General features: G+C 37.2%; 1 pseudogene; it reads left to right on the top strand.

The window, feature by feature from the left end:
* The window catches only part of LOC149187355 (uncharacterized), a 196,206-nt pseudogene extending 184,044 nt beyond the window's left edge, over positions 1-12,162 (top strand).
* The last annotated feature ends 5,558 nt before the right edge of the window (positions 12,163-17,720 follow it).

Genomic DNA, 17,720 nt, shown 5'->3' with positions numbered 1-17,720 from the left:
TTGAAGAAATATGGCATGGAAGATGCAAAACCAGTATGTACACCCATGGTCACAGGATGTAGTCTCAGTGCAAATGACGAATCTGCAGCAGTTCATCAACCAACCTACAGATCTATGATTGGAAGTCTACTATATTTGACAGGTACCCGACCAGACATCATGCATGCAGTTGGAATAGTTGGAAGGTTTCAGGCAAATCCAAAGGAGACTCATCTTCAAGCAGTAAAGAGAATCTTCAAATATCTTCAAGGGACTCAAAATTATGGCCTATGGTATCCTAGAGATACAGATCTCACTCTTCATGCTTATACAGATGCAGATTGGGCCGGAAGCGTGGATGACAGGAAAAGCACAAGTGGTGGTGCATTCTTTATGGGTTCTAGACTGGTATCTTGGTTCAGCAAGAAACAGAGTTCAATTGCCTTGTCTACAGCTGAAGCGGAATATGTTGCGGCTGCATCTTGTTGCACCCAACTTCTTTGGATGATGCAGACTTTGCAGGATTATCAAATCACTTGTACACCTCCTATTCCTATCTTATGTGACAACACAAGTGCAATCAGCATCTCAAAGAATCCGGTTATGCATTCAAAAACCAAGCACATACCAATCAAGTACCATTTTCTCCGGGAACAAGTACTTGAACAGAAGGTCAAGTTGGAGTATGTTCCTTCTAAGGAACAAGTTGCTGATATTTTCACCAAACCGTTGCCCAGGGACACTTTTGAATACCTCAGGCAAAAGCTGGGGGTTGTTGATGCATCATCTCACTGTTGACCATCTTCCTATTGATGGTATAGGCTCAGGGGGAGCACATAATGCATTGTTGGCATTATGGAGAAGGAGATCTTGGAAATAGCTGCAATATGTCTCTGTCTTCTTCATGATGGATTTCTGGTTACAATTCTGGAGAAGCATGAGCATAGGGGGAGCATACCCTTTGCTCTTGATGTCAAAGGGGGAGAATGATGAAGCTGAAAGTTTATGTGGTTGCCATCAAGTCCAAAGGGGGAGTTTGTTGGCATTATGATTCAGGTGTTGTACTTGATGGCAAACGCCTTCAGGTGGTAAATCAAGAAGGACGCAGGAAATTTTGTTCAGCAAGCGCGTCCCCGCAGGTATTCCATACAGAACCCGCGTCTAGGGACGCCGGCCAGCCGTTCAGAAGGTGCGTCCGCCCAGTGCACACATTTCAAGGTAGAGAAAAGCTCGTGGGGGCTTCTTGTGTGGTATCTAGCCGACGGTTGCGTGTTTCTCTGGTGTCGGCTCGTGGTATTGTTCCACGCTTTGGGGAGAAGCTTGCCTATATAAAGCAAAGGAGTTCATTTGGATTAAGTATCATCTTGGTTGATCATCTCTTGGTGTGATCTAGTCCATATCTTTAAGGGTAAATCTTCTAATGGACTACGATCTATATGGCGCATGATCAGATCTGTGGATCTGAGTGTTTGGGTTGGTTCTGAAGTCCTCTTATCTTCTATATCTAAAGGGACGCAGATTCAGTGAAGGGAAAGTGCGCCGGGACGCAGTACAGTAAAGGATCAGGTGCGTCTCTGAAGCGAAGGACGCGGCGCGACTGTGGTATTAGGTGCGTCTCTGAAGCGAAAGACGCGGCGCGATAGTGTTGATGTGTGCGTCGGTCGCAGACAAGCAAAAGGAACAGTGCGTCTGCACGCAGAACAGCATAAGGTATACTGCGTCCAGTCGCAGGCCACAGAAAGAAAATATGCGTCCCTGTCTCAAGATGATCTGTTAACTGTATATTTCTGTTCATAAGGTGTTCTGGGTTGTTTCTGTAATTACTGATCTGATATCTGTTGTAGACTGTATCTGTTGTATACTTGTTGATCATTTTGAAAAGAAGTAGGGGGTTGTAGCTCCCTTCCAGGAGAAGTCTGGAAAACGAGAAAGAGTTGTAGCTCTTTGCAGGTTGCAGCCTGCGTGCTGGTAAAGGACTGCACCAGTACAAAATCATTGTAAAAAGATTTTCTTGAAAGAAGATAGAGACATTATTGCAGCAGGTGGTTTTTCTCCCGCATTGGGTTTCCACCTTACATCTTGTGTTCTTTGGTGTGACTGTCTATTTTCTTTATTCATGCTCATTGTTTTATGGTACTGATATGCAAGAATATTTCAAAAGATCAAATAAGGAAGATTTGGTAAATTGCTAGATAATACTGATTCCCCCCCCCCTCAGTATTATTTCCAACAGATCTTTAGGCAAAGGCACTCAAGTATTGCATATCTAATTAAGAGTAAGATCTAAGATTATAGGTTATTGGGTTATGGTGCATAGCTGGATCTGAATCAAGGATGAACGTGAGCGCTTGATGAAGGATAAGTTCTATTGATGGGTCAAGATCTTAAGGCTTGAATAGAAGTATCTTTGTGTGGTTTTTGATCTTGTATCTTAATAATTGGGGCATGTCGTAATATGTGAATATGATGATCTAGGTATAACTCATGTTTGAATAATTGTAATGGTTAAAATCATTATTTACAGATCTTTACGTAGGTTCATTATATCAAAGGTGCGTATACACGCCAATTCTGCATTTCAAAAGTGCATATACGCAAGTTTGCCTTGATACAAGTGAGTATGCACGTAGGTTCGTCATATTGAAGTAGCGTACACCTCATAAAATATGCTTTAGCTACTTCTAATTGTTGTTGCAGTGTTCTGGGTTCTGGCTTGGGTTATGGTTACTGTTATTGTATTCTGGTTACAACATTTAGAGAAGTAATTGTTTGATTCAGTTTTGGTTGGTGCAAAGGAGATTGGTTGATGCAGATATATTTGACGTTTGATTGATGTTATTCATGGATCCAGTATGAAAATTTATGAAACGTGGTCCCTGGAAGGAAAGAGAAGGTCGTAGCCTTCTGTAGGTTAGCACCTACGTACTATACATCAGCTAGTACAAGAGCTAGGGGCTTGTAGCTCCCTTCTAGAAGAAGTTGGAGAACAAGAGAAGGTTGTAGCCTTCTACAGGTAGAAGCCTGCGTGCTGGTATAAGACTGCACCATTACAAAATATTGTAAAAAGAAGTTTCTTATTAAAAGGAAGATAGAGATGATTGCAGTAGGTGGTTTTCACCCACATTGGGTTTCCACCTTATATCTTGTGTTCATGTGTGTGATTGTCTGTTCTGTTTTTATTGCTCCTGGTTACTATTTATATGGTTCTGATGCAAAGATTAGATATCAACATATGAAGAATTAACTAAATCTTTAGTTTGTTGGATATACGCTTGTTTCCTTAAACATAGTTGCGTACACACATGGGTTTCCTTTATTGAAGTAGCGTATATAGTAAGAAACTGTAAAAAGATTATTGAGTTGACTAATACTGATTCACCCCCCCCCCCCCCCCCCCCCTCTCAATATTATTTCCAACAAGGAAAACTCCTTGGATTTATTGTATCCAAAAAAGGAATTTACATTGATCCTGATAGGATAAGAGAAATTTCTGAAATCTCCTTACCTCATAATAAAAAATCCGTGCAATCTTTCCTAGCTCACATAAATTTTGTCAAAAAAAATTCCTTGACTTCTCACAGATTGTCTTACCTCTCCAATCTATGATTAAGAAAAAATATGTTTTTAAATGGGGACATACTAAGCATGAAGCCTTTAATTTAATTAAACAAGCAATCATAAATGCTCCCTCTTTAGTGACTCTGAATTTTTCTAATCATTTCATGTTATATACTTTTGCTTCTGAGACATCATATGTAGCTATATTGACATAGGTCAATGATAACAAAGACGAAGCAGCAATTTACTTCTTTAGCTCCAATTTATAGGGGGCTGAATTAAATTATTCATATATTGAAAACAAGATTTCACTATTTTCAAATCAATAAAGCGTTTTAGACCCTTTCTCCTCAAAACTCACACCAAGGTAGTAGTCCCATTCTTAGCAGTGAGAAATCTATTAATGCAAAGAGATGTAAATGAGAAAAGAGCAAATTAGATAACAACACTGCAAGAAAATGATATTGATATCATACCAGCTAAAATTGTTAAAGGTCAAGGTTTTTGCAGAATGTTAGCAGTAGCATCCAAATTACCAGCACTACAAGATTCAAGTGATTATATACAAGTATATGAGGTAATCCTCAACAACGCTGAATCCAAATATGTTGATATCATCTTTTATTTGAAAAATGGATATTACCCTATGCAACTAAGTTACAAAAGAAAAAGGGCTTTGAGGATGAAAGCTAAACAATATGAGTTCATCAATAATGTGTTTTTTAGAAAGAATTATGATTCTATTTTGCCTAGATGCCTTGAAAAATATGAGGCAGATAAGGTTTTCAGGAACTCCATGATGAACCAGCTAGTGGGCATTTTGGAGGGGACACAACCACACATAAAATCCTGCATGTTGGCTGTTATTGGACAACCTTATTCAAACATGCACACGAATATGTAAGGAAATCCAAAATTTGTCAAATAGTTGCTAGAAGACAGAGGAACCCGGCATTACCATTGCAACCAGTCAACATTGAACTACCATTTGAACAATGGGTACTGGATATAATACGTAAGATCATTCCTCACTCTTCAAAGCAGCATAAGGATATCCCTACAACAAATGATTACTTCAAAAAATGGGTGGAGGAAATTCCACTTAAGGTAGCCAATTATGAAAACATCATTGAATTTATTGACCAGTTTATTATTACCATATTTGGTCTACCATCTGCCCTCATGTTTGACAATGCATATTATTTTACAAGAAATGCTATGACAACATATTCTCTTAAAAGAGGTTTTAAACTTAAATATTCAACTAACGATTATACTCACGGAAATGGATTGGCCAAATCTATGAACAAAAATCTCATAAGAATCATCAAACGAACCGTTGATCAAAGTCAGAAAAACTGGCACAAATCTTTAACATTTTCTCTATGGGAAGATCAAATAACACAGAAGGCCTCAATAGGCACTTCATCATTTAATTTGGTCTATGGGAAAGAGGTTGTTCTCACTACAAATGTAGTTATTCCCTCTCTAGCCCTGGTGAAAGTTATTGAAGAAACTCCTTCCTCTTTTATGCAATTAAGACAATCACAAATCCTTAAGCTCAAAGAAGAAAGAGATAAAGCCAAAATCACACATGCACATCATCAATAGTTAGTCAAATCATCATTTGATGTGAATTATGTAAGTTCAAAATCCTTTCAGCTTGAAGACCTGGTATTGAGGTGGGATAAAGAACAAGAGGAAGAGGGTAAGCATACCAAATTCCAAATAATGTGGCTTGACCCATTTCAGATTGTGTAACAAATTAGCCCATCAACCCTTTTATTGCAAGAGATATTCTTTGCCTATTAATGGGAAGATTATGAATAAATATTTTTCATAGAAGATAACCTCTTCTATCCCTTGTACACCATTGATTTTAATTTTTAGGAAAGTAAAAATTAAATAGAACTTACTTTTGGCCTTTACAATAATAATCTCTTCTATATTTTGATTGTTCGCTTGTATAAGTAGGGACTGTTAAGAAGATGATTTTCACATTTGAAACATAAGCTAAGTTCTATTACTCTGAAATCTTCTTGTTCTCTACCAAAATTACTTGTCCTTTGCTAAACCTCAACTTTGCCAAGAAACCTCTGTTCTACCATTAGTCAAGAAAAGTATCTATAACAAAACAAGGAATCTCTACAAAGAAGAATTCTTAACTCTATAATTGTCATCCAGAAACTCTTAAGGAGTCAATTATTCTCCCCATCTAGTAAACTTTTCTCTTTTTAGAGTGTAATTCTAAAATATGCTTAAACTTAAAGGATAAGAGGTCTCCTTAATAGATAACTTACCATGATCACAGGGAAGTAACAAACTGAAATTACCAATACTGCATATCAAAACAGGGAGATGGCTTGAAATTATGTTAATCAAAAGACAAGGGGTCTCATCACGAGCCATCTTGTTCAGTGAAATTACAACATGTGAATGGCATTGTCAATTTTGGCCACCAAACCAAGACACAGACTTTTAAGAAGAAGAAATAAAATTTTTAAGAAAGAGGAATTGTTTAGAAAAGAATATAAAAAAATTAAGTATATGAATCTAAATTTATCTCTAAAAATTGCACTCTTATCTAGATGGGATACTGAATCATTGTTGGTTAAAAGGTAACCTTGTCGAGGCTATGGACGCCTGCTGGTCGCAGAGGCCCTACCTATGACAAATGAGTACATCTAAAAGCTAATTTGCGAGAGCCCCATGTTTTTATATTTAAAACCAAGTAATGACTGATGTAGAAAAACAAATTTTCATATTGGAGAGGATAGTCAAATGGATGATAATTAGGTAGATTTTGTTCTTTTATTATTTAGATAAATGTTACTTATATTATATTTCATGTATTTTTATTTTTTGAACTACCTTTATTTTGGAAGTTTATAGAAATTTCAAAAAACCGTTAGAAATAATTGGTTCTTCCAACGAATCGCCAACTGTTGTGATATTAAACAATTTCCCCCACCCCCATTTATTGGTTTAACAACTAATATTATCTTAATAAATGGGGATCCTTGATAAAAACCCTCCAAGAAAATTTAGCACTTAGCGCTTTCTCTTAAAACTTTTAAACAATAAAACAAGATATCAAGTCAAAACCCTTTGAAAACTAGCAATTCTCGCCTTTTCACATACCCCTAGACTAAGTGTGTTAAAAGCCTTATTAATAAACAAAACCTGCGAATTACGATCAACTGGATCATTCCACTTAACTTAGATATCATTGGAATTTTTATTCAAAAGCTAAGACCTAAGGCATTTCATATAAAATAAAGCCTTTATCGCAAATCGCCTATCGTCATTTACAAAGGACACAAACTTGCAAAGCATGTTGAAACATGTGAGATGTGATATTGCGATGGAACAAGTCAACCTTATTGCATCACATTAGAATACTTAAAATTATAAATGTTATGAACTGTATGATCTTGTGAAATGTGATAAAAGCCCAGACCCGATAGAAGCCAATTTCATAAATTGTAAGTAAGTCTGCCACATAGTGAAAAGAGCTTTCTAAGGTAATTACTCCATCAGACAATATATGCCCTAAATGATAAAGGATATACTTCTTATCTCACATCATGTATAATCTTTAATAACTTTTAGAAAGTGCACAATCAAATGTGCGATAATGTGATTTGCGATATTGCATCACAATCGCAAAATTGATATTCTCGCAACTTCAGACCGCCACCTTAAAATTTTTCCTTCCCATTTTGTGATGCAATACATTAATGAGTAATAAAGGCAGTGATAAGGAACCATTAGTAGTTATTTAATATAGGTTAATGACATTTATGTTAAAAAGTGGCTCGACGTGATACGATATCTTTCCACCTGCATTTGTTTAAAACTCCTTTCTTGTCACCTTTTAAGGTTATCTGTATCATTCATTCTCATTATCATTATTGCATGTGTTTATCTGATATATTCCACATTTCTCCATTTTAGGAAAAATCCATAGGGAGCATCGTTACAAATAATGGGGAAGAAGGGAAAGGCAGATGCGTTTGAGAAATCAGAAATGATCCCTCTTTTCTCTGATACTACTTGCAACAATGAAGGAGGAACTTCAACATCGGAGGCCATGTATAATGTGTTAGAAGAATAAAACCCAAGGCCACTAGTAACAAAGGCCACGATTGATGCTCAATAGTCATTTGACAGCTCCTATTTCGAAACAACATGTTCATTCCTGCACCACATAGCTGCTAGACCAAAGATAATCCCATACACGAATATGGTCAAATGGATAATCGACAAGGTAGACATCATAGACAAAACCTTCAAGAATCGCAGACATGAGGTCATGGGGTATTTTTCAACAGAAAACCTGCGACTAATGTACTAGTTACCAGAGCCACAAAAGCTCTACAACAAATTGTTCCTTGAGCAATTTTCCAAGGAAAATGAGGGCCCGACAGATGTCACGCAGACCTGGAAATCAAGTGAAGGCAAGCTCAAATGGGATAAAATGGTATGTACTCTATGACATCCATTTATCATCCTCATTGTTTCGTAGCAGCAATGATATGTAGGTCGTTCGAAAAACATGATAACACAAAGTTTTCCCTAGAATGGCTCCCATTAATAGATGCAGTAGCAAATGCAACAATAATGAATTGGGCACAAATTCTATTGGACAATTTGGCTAAGGCCATTATAGAACATAGAAGGAAGAGAAGTTCTTCTCTAAGAATATTTCCCCCCTTCTTCATGAGTGCTTTTGTAATGGATGAAATCTGTTTTAGTTCTAAATTTCCCAATATAGGATGGAAGTGGATTGTACAAGACTCGCTTCCCATCCATATGTACCATTAGCTTTTATGGAATATCAATTTCACCCCCATTTTTATAAAATATGTCTAGGATTTATGCTACCCATTCATAAAGAAGTGTACAACTAGACCTCCCCTAGGTTTTCTAAAGAGGCAAAAGTAGATATCCTACCAGTAGATAGATGGTTTGGGGAAGAGACATTCACCTACATCAGAGTTTTTGGGAGAATTTCTTCACAACATGTTCTCCCATATTATGTCCTTGACAAATTAATGGCCAGAGAAATAGCCTACCAAACAGTAGGGGAAGGCAAATTAAGCAGAGGATTGAAAGAGAAGAAGAAGGCAATTTGGCCTACATTTCCATTATAATGTGGTGCATTTGTGCTACATGATTTTGGACATGCATGCAAAGAAGAAGAGATAATTAAGTATCTAAAACTAGCTATAGTTCGGGGAATGCAATACGACCCAAATGGCACTGCTAAGGAATTTACTACTATGGTAAAAGTAAAGCAGTTTACCCATGAAGAAGATGCCTTTGATGACATCTTCTTACAAGTAGAAATATTTTCACAAGTTTTACCTTTGGAATCAGCACTTTTGACCTCGAAAGATGTTAAATCCTTCCATGTATATATGAAAATGAGATTATTTAAGGTCCCATTGGACTACTGCAGACTGAACCAATAAGGGAGCCAAGTCCCAACGTAAGCTTGGAAGGCAGCTCCAAAGAAAACTCTAAAGAAGAAACCCAAGAGAGATCTACGCATGAGTCATAACACTTAGAGAAGTAGTCTCAAAATGGGGGAGGAAACACAAATGAAGAGTACAAAAAGGAAACAACTGGAACTACAAAAGAGTCATCCGAGCAAACCTTAGTAAAGAAACAAGCAGAAGTTTCCTCTACATCAACCCAGTCAAGTAAAACCCCAATTATTGACTTGGAACAAGAATGGGAACAATTCAACAAAAATCTCCACACAGATACAAACCCTGAGAAAACATCTAAGATACAAAATCCTAATCAACCCAACACAAGTCAAATCCAGGAATGACAGTGGAAGGAGCTACAGGAACTCAGGACGTTAGGATCATTCCTGCTACTCCCACTTCAGAAATTGTTTTGAGAATTGAGGATATACCTCCGCTAGATGTATTTTATAGTCCTACCAACAAAGTTGTAGTCAAGAGAGAAAGGAAGAAAAGGAAGCTAGATGTTGTAGCTGTTACGACTATGGAAAATGAACCAATGGACATCATATGGAAGGACTTGCCCATGGACCCATCTGAAAATATCACAAAGCTATTGCAATTCATAGGAGCCTATGTCATGCAACTATTGAAAAAGTGACATAGGTCCAAATTCTGCTCAAGGAAAAGGTATCAGAAAATTTTGCTACTAGAACAACAATTAACTCCGGAAAAATCCAATCAATAAGCAGAATTACTAGTCCAACTCCAAAAGGAATTTGAACATATGAGAATACAACATCAAGCCAGCTTAGCAGAAAGAGATTCACGAATACAAGCTATGACAGATAAGTTTAAGGATAATCCAGAAATTGATGAATTCATCAAGGAAGCATTTGACCTTAATTCCCTAATACTGCAGCAGAAGGAAGTACTTTGCCATAAAATCTCATAAACAAGTCATTATTATGAGACCAGTGATAAGTTAACAAACCAGGTTATTGACATGAGGGTCAAGTATGACAAAATCCATAAAAGGATTTCTAACTTTATCACATCGCAAGAATTAGAGGATGGGAGAAAGGTTGACCTACCAAAGTTGGAGGAATCTCATAAAGACATTTTGTTCACGGATTGGAGTTCTCGATTGAAACATGCAGAAACCACATAGCAAGTGGATGACCTTGAGGTGTTTAACAACCTCTACATAGAAGATAGTGAAAACACTAAAAGATGCCATATTTGTTGGGCAGTTAAAATATACAATCAACCAACCACCTCAACTCAAGCCGATGGATGATATTTGTGACCTTACAGATCAAGTTCAAAGGAGTTAGTCATTTAATTTAGTTTTTATTTTATTTTTATTTTTGCATATTCTGAGGAAGGTTGTCAGAAACTTCCTCGGCTATTTTTGTAATATTCTATTTTAAGACATATAATTTAGTATTTAAACCCCTCTCATGCATTTAGAGAGGGGTCCAAAATTTTTATCAAAAACACTTTTCAAAACATTGCACCTTTTACTTTTGAGGAGGTTTTGATGAAATGAATGGAACATGATCTATTTTATTTTAAATATCTAGCATTCTCTACTGAAATGCACTTTTGTACTCTTAGAATGTGTTGGATTGATTGAAATTGGGTCAATATTGCTGAAGCACATGAGCAGGACTTGTCATATATGGTACTTTTATCTTATGATCATGTTTTATTTATGTATCAAGAAATACTTCTTCTTTCAATTGTTTTATGTATAAAAGTCTTAATTATAGTTTAGCATTATTACACTTGTGTATGATGTTAGCTTTGATTCCGTTTTGAATACATGAATGATTTTATATGTGATATATTTTTCTCAATCGTTTTGTATAATTATTTATCCAAAACGATTATTGTTAAACATTTTATCCTCTTATTGTAGTTGGATTATCTTTATTACCAACTAATGTAAGATATCATTGTAGATCACATATTGTATTTAATTCCTGGGTATATTTATAGTTAAATAGTATTAAAATAGGATATATGCATGTGTTTAGTAGTTAGATTAGATTACACTTATCTGAATCGTTTTTCTTGTTACATCATATATCACCCACCAACACTATCAAACTCTTTTCTGGGAAACTGGTCCCATTATCCCTAGTCATAGCCACTACACCAAACAGAAAAGGAGCTTCTAACGAAGGTCCACACCGGGTGTTTTTCCCTCGTGCTGTCGCAACAATTTTCAAGGCTTCAACAAGACCTAAGGAATTGTAGGAAATAGAGTATTATATTTGTAATCAGTTTGGTCATTTATGTTTCATTAAAGCCTGGGGGAACTTACAAGAATTTGAGGACATTTCTTAAGCATGAGCTTGTACATAATCAATCATACAAATATGATAGCTATATCTTAATTGACATGGGATATGAACTTCTTGCAACTAAGACATTTATAAACCAAGACATGATTTTAATTGTTGTCTTTCAAATAAGTGTTGGGAAAGAATCAAATATTTTCAAGGTTTCCACAAATGATGGTAGAACATTGGAAATGAAATTTCACTTATCAGGTTGGACATCATTTAGAATTGTTAAATATAAGCATGAATATTTGAGACATAGAAACAACTATAATTGGATCTACCTACCAAGAATTGACGCTCTTAAAGAATTTTCCTTTATTGAAGGCTCTTGAAGAACACAATTTCTGAATTCCTAGTGCAATAGACTATAATCAACATTATGTTTTGATGTCTCTTGTTCCATGTTATCCTGTGGTCCAATTTAAGTAGCTACAACATCCAAAAAAACATTTAATACTATAATTCACCTAATTGTTCAACTAGAAGAACATGGCCTCATCCATTTCGATTTCAATGAGTTCATTATTATGATTGATTATAAGGAAAATTTCATAATATTTGACCTTCGACAAATGGTTTTTGTCTCTCATCACAATGCAAAAATGTATTTTTATAGAGATGTATATTGCACATTCAAGTTCATTGAAAAGGGATTTTATTCCTGTATAGTTGAGGGGTTAGATATGCTAGAAGAATCAAATATAGATTCGAATGATGATATGAAGCCATGCTTTGAATCAATTCCTAAATCCATTAGTTTCTTTGATAAGGAACTTTTACCAAGTGGTTCATAGAAAAAAATTACAATGATTTGGAAAAGTCTGCTTTTCGGAAGGAAGATAGTAATAATGCCCCAAGTTCATATTTTGAAGATGATTTAGAAGGAGAATCATTTGAAAACGAATTTATGCCTAGTGGTGAAAATGCTAGTCATATTGAGACCTCTGAATCAATTTCCCATGAGGCTCTGCCTTGTGGTGATGAAACTAGTCATATAGAAACCATCTCTATATATGTTAATTTTTATTATACATAGTTTTCAGATATTATGGATAATGCATATACTTGTAGTGCAAGTAACAACTCCATGATACATGTTGTGGTAAAGAATATTGCTTTTATTAGTTGTTTCTTCTAACAATGGAGTCTGGCAGTGATGTATATCTTAGGTCATGCATAAGGAGTGATGTTGAAGAAAAATTACTTCAGCAGCATGAGTTCAGAGGCTTAGAGAGAACACCAAAATTTGTGATTTGAAACCCTATACATCCATATCAATACTGAATGAAAATCATGTAGCATTTTTCATGACGGATCTGAGGGTTGTCATCTAAGAGATGATGAAGCAGAGACATATTAACAATGTTTGACATGTAGAACCAATTTTGAGATTTTTGAATAGAATTTGAATCCCTGCATCAAGTAGGAGCCATAATAGAAGAAAAACATAATTTTGGAATACTATTCATTTGAAATAATTTCCATTTCCTTGCTAGGAAGTTGTTTATGGAAATGTCGATTCCAAATTTGAGAAGTATGTGAAACGAATGGACTAAGTGAAGCTTTGATCCTGATTTAAATAGGAATGCAAATAATCAATGAGATAACCATAAATATAGAGATGCAATAGAAACATTACTTCATTCCGTTAATATCAAATACTGAAATATGCTTACAAACAAAAATGGAAATAAACTAGCTAGGGCGATGGTAGCTTATCTCTGAGAAGTGATGTGACAACTACATGCCTCTGAAGTGTGTTACAATGAGGCCCGAAGGCCTATTTATTATTTGGAAACTATAGAAAACCCTAAACATCCAAAAACCTAACCCTAGGAGTTGAAGCACCAAACTATGGGCCCCACTTGGGTAAATTGGTACATCAACTTCCTGGGGTCGTAACTTTGGCATATGATCTCTGTTTGATGCACACAATACCTCGTTAGAAAGATCTATCTGTGTACAACTTTTGAGTCACCAATATGGGTCAAAGACCCATGTTGGTCGCATTTGTTTCCAAAAAAACATCATTTAGGGCCTCCAAATAGCTCCGGAAGTTTAGGACCCAAAAAAATGCCAATAATAGTAAATTCTGCTACAAATAAGGAAACTGAAAAAATGAAAGACACAGTTGTGGGGGTCCAAGTGCGATAGGTGGGTGGCCACCAACTTCCACCTAGATCATTCCTCCCCCCTTAGGAAGCAATGGCCCCCATTGCGTTGAGTGCCTCCATGAGATGGGGAAACTTCTGCTAAACTTGGTCCTTGGTGAGTTGTTCTGCAATCTCTGATGTGTCCAATAATGGTGGGAAGCATAGTCGAGAGTGGTCCAAATTGAACACTCAGTGCAAGCCAAGGAATGGGAGAATTTTTTTCCCCAAAGAATTGTTTCTTACAACCCTGATAATGGTCTAAGGACCATATGAGAGTGGTCTGAGCTTCTAAAGGGCTCTTGTAAGGTGTTCTTTCTGCAAATGCAACCGAACTTTGTTGCCCACCTGAAACTTGTGTGGAACCTAATGTTGATCATGTTGTTGCTTGTACTTGGCATTTTCCACAATGTAGAGATGATATATCAGCCCATTGGGTAGAGGTTCTCTGACAGTTATATCGAACGAGTGCTGGACCTGATAGTTCAATGGTACCCCTATTGGTAAGGAGAAGATGTTCCTATCTTCTTTCGTGACCATGCCCAACTAATTCTGCTCCGTGGAGGAACCCTTCCTAGGGGGCATGGATGTGGCTACGATCTTCCCCTTACTTTGAGAGAGAACTAGAAAGAAAATTAATTTTCCTTGTCTGGGAGATGTTCTTACTACATTTCTTAGCATAGATCAAAGAGGTGGTGGTAGGTGGGGCTACCTCTGGTATCCTGTATAATGAATTACCCAAAGAAATAATAACAGTCCAAGGACTTGACTCATACACAGCATGTCACTTCCACAAATATGGTCAGCCTAATAATACATCACAAAAATCAATAGGTGCAACATCACACAATACCTCATATGTGAAGCCACCCGACATCTCGTCCTTCGTGAAGCCACCCGATGTTGTATGACTGCGGGTGTGGTGTGGTCGGTAGGCCCAGCTGCTTAATGAAATCTGCTAAAATGAGGTTCTTTTGGCTGCCACTATCGACAATGAATTGTAGTGGCGAACCCTTCACCCACATTTGTGAGTGGAAAATATGCTCCCCCTCCTCTAGATCTTCGGGGTCATTCTTCTAGATCTTGGCGGTGGCAACAGTGGCACTAGGATTCACATCAATGATCTTCTGCCCTTTTTCATTCATCTTTTCGGGTTCTGACTCATGGTTAGAACATGCATATGATTCTGAAGCCTTCAACTCGGCTGCCAATGAGTGCTTAGCCCAACACTCACTTGTGCTATGAGTGGGGTTCTTATGGAACTCACACTTTGACTTCGTGGTCTTGTTATTCTCTTGCAGCTTCGATGTGCCCTCTTGGATCACAACGTCCTTGATTTGTCCTTGGTTTTTCAGTTTGGGGAAGCCTTTCTCATGCTTCAAATTCACGGATCCGAAGTCTCACTTCTTCTATTTAAAATTATGCTCGATCTTGACAGCGTATTGGTACGCCATGTCGAGCATGGAGATGTCCAGGAACTCCATCTCGTCCTAGATGTAACTGTGTAGGAAGTTGAGGTATTTGACTACCAAATTCTGCTCAAAATCCTTGATACCTAACTTTGTGTGAAGGGTATAAAAAATATTGGTAAACTCTGGTACGTCTTGGTCCCTTCCCTGCCACAACATGGTCCACTTTATGTATTTATCCTCATAGCTTCCGACAGGGTAGTACTACTACTTGATGGCATCCCGGAACGAATTCCAAGTGGGTGCAAATGAAAACAATGAGGCCCTACTTTCATCCTTCTGCTTGCAGTAGGTTTCCCACCAGTCCTTGATGTGGGGGGTGACTTCGAGAAGAGCGAAAGTAATATTTTCCTAGATGGAAAAATCATGAACAAAAAAATATCCTTCTAGCAGATTTAACCATTTATCTATGGCATCTGCATCTATCTGACCCTAAAATATGGCAATGTCAAAGTTAATTTGTACCTTAAATGGTGTGGCATTTCTAGAGTAGTTGCTGGAAGTAGATGTGTCGCCCATGGGTAGCCAATAAAGGATCTAGGCAAAGTTGTCCATCATCACATCCCTTTATCGCTCGAGGGCTTCTTTGAGCAAGATTTTGATAGGATCTCATGCCCCCTCATATTTCTTTTCATCCACCATGGGAGGCTGTCAGGATTTGCAAGGTTGGTCTTGCAAGGCTTCGACTAGTTCAATCCCTAACTCCTTATATCCAGACCTCGTTGGGGACATGCAAAGAAAAATAGAGAACAAGCAGACCGCTCTGATACCATTGATCCAGAATTCAAAAGGAATGCAGAAAATCATAGAGATAATCATAAATACAGAGATGCAGTAGAAATAATACTTCATTCCATTAATATCAAATATTGAAATATGCTTAGAAACAGAAATGGAAATAAACTAGCTAGGGTGATGGTAGCTTATCTCTAAGAAGATATGTCACGGCTGCATGCCTCTGAACTACGTTACAATGAGGTTTGAAGGCATATTTATTGTTGAGAAACAATGGTAAACCCTAAACATCTATAAACCTAACCCTAGGAGATTAAGCACCAAATTATGGGCCTCATTTGGGTAAATTGGTACATCAACTTCCCGGGGTCGTAAATTTTGCGTACAATCTTGGTTTGACGCATACAATAACTCGTTAGAAAGATCTATCCAAGGAGTACAACTTTCAAGTGACCAACATCTATTTATCATTAATATTGGTCCCTGTTTTCGCAAAAAAAAACGTCGTTTAGGGCCTCAAAACAACTCTCGAATTTTAGGACCCGAAAAACGACAAAAAATAGTAAATTGTGCTACAAATAAGGAAACTGAAAAACTGAAAGAGACAGTTGTGGGGATCCAAGTGGGATAGGCGGGTGGCCAGTAACATCCACTTGGATCAAGCTTGAAAGGAAGAAAAAATAACTTCAAATCGATGGATAGGAATACAAATAGATACAAATTTATCTATAAATATATATGTTCATAATATAGAACTGTTAGTCGATTGAAATTTTTGAGACTTAGTTCATGAATTTCTTGGCAAAAAGAGAAGAGGTGTTCGGATCCAACCCTAACCAATTTATTTATGTAATAATCCCAATGGTCCAAGTCATATTCACAGTTAGTTAGAGAGTAAATAAATCTCGCATTAATAATTGTAAGTGGTTGACCCGCATCAGAGAAAAGGTACCATAATTAGTTCTAAACGGGCCATAGTTAATAAATAAAATGGTTAACCAGTGTTGTGCAAGGGACCACTAGTAGTTAGGGTTTTGTATGTCATTTAGCTATAAATAGTCTTAGTAAAGGAAATATCATCGAGTCTTATTGTAATCGAGCTCTTCTCTGTTGGATGTTTCCCCGTCAAAGAGGAAAGTGAACATTGAATCTATTTCTGAATAACAAAATACTTGCTATTTTTCTCATTTTATTCTGTGTTCCGGGCTATATTTCTTCGCATTTTTGCTATTCTAGAATTTCTTGTAGGTCAAGATCATAACAAGTGGTATCATATCACTTTGCAGGGCCGGTCGTACCTCCAATTTTTGCATAATGGTTTTTAGGCTAGAGATGTGTTCCGACATCTTTAAACCACAAGATCTGTTGTTGAGTGCATAAACCTGCAGATTTAGGGAGGCATGCATGCAGGAACTACAAGTGGTGGTCACGCTTGTTTGACTCCCTTGTAATCCCTATGGGTACCCCTTTGAGTAGTAGCGCATTAGATAGAACAGGGCATGGACTGCACTTCCACATACCCTTGGATATATCAAAAGACCCCTAGCCTCACCTGAAACCTAGTCTTAGATAAGCCATCAGTCGTCTTGCTGCTACAATACATTGAGAACAACACTTGGGAAGATTACTCACACATACGATAGGGTAGTCAAGTAGTATGGCTAAGGGTACAATTGATCCTCCTTAGTTAGTGCCCTGAAATATTGGGCCAAGTACTATTATTGGATCCCTGTGTATATTACGATCTATAGCACCTCACACTCCTTTGTGACCATAATTCCCTCTCTTATCTAAAGATCGCCCACTAGCTTATCTTCCAGATTAGATCCAACAGTGGGGATAATTCCACCGCAGTGAAAATATGATCCAACAGTTGGGGTTCTACCGCCGTAGTGAAATTGAGATCCAGCAGTTGGGGTTCCACCACCGCAGTGCAAATCAGATCCAGTAGTTGGGGTTTTGTTGCCACAGTGAAAATTAGATCTATCAATTGGGGTT

The sequence above is a fragment of the Pinus tabuliformis genome, chromosome 3_1 (assembly GCF_031772625.1).
Source record: "Pinus tabuliformis cultivar Carrire ecotype Pingquan chromosome 3_1, CPIR1, whole genome shotgun sequence".
NCBI lineage: Eukaryota > Viridiplantae > Streptophyta > Pinopsida > Pinales > Pinaceae > Pinus > Pinus tabuliformis.
This window is presented reverse-complemented; position numbering and strand designations above follow the sequence as displayed.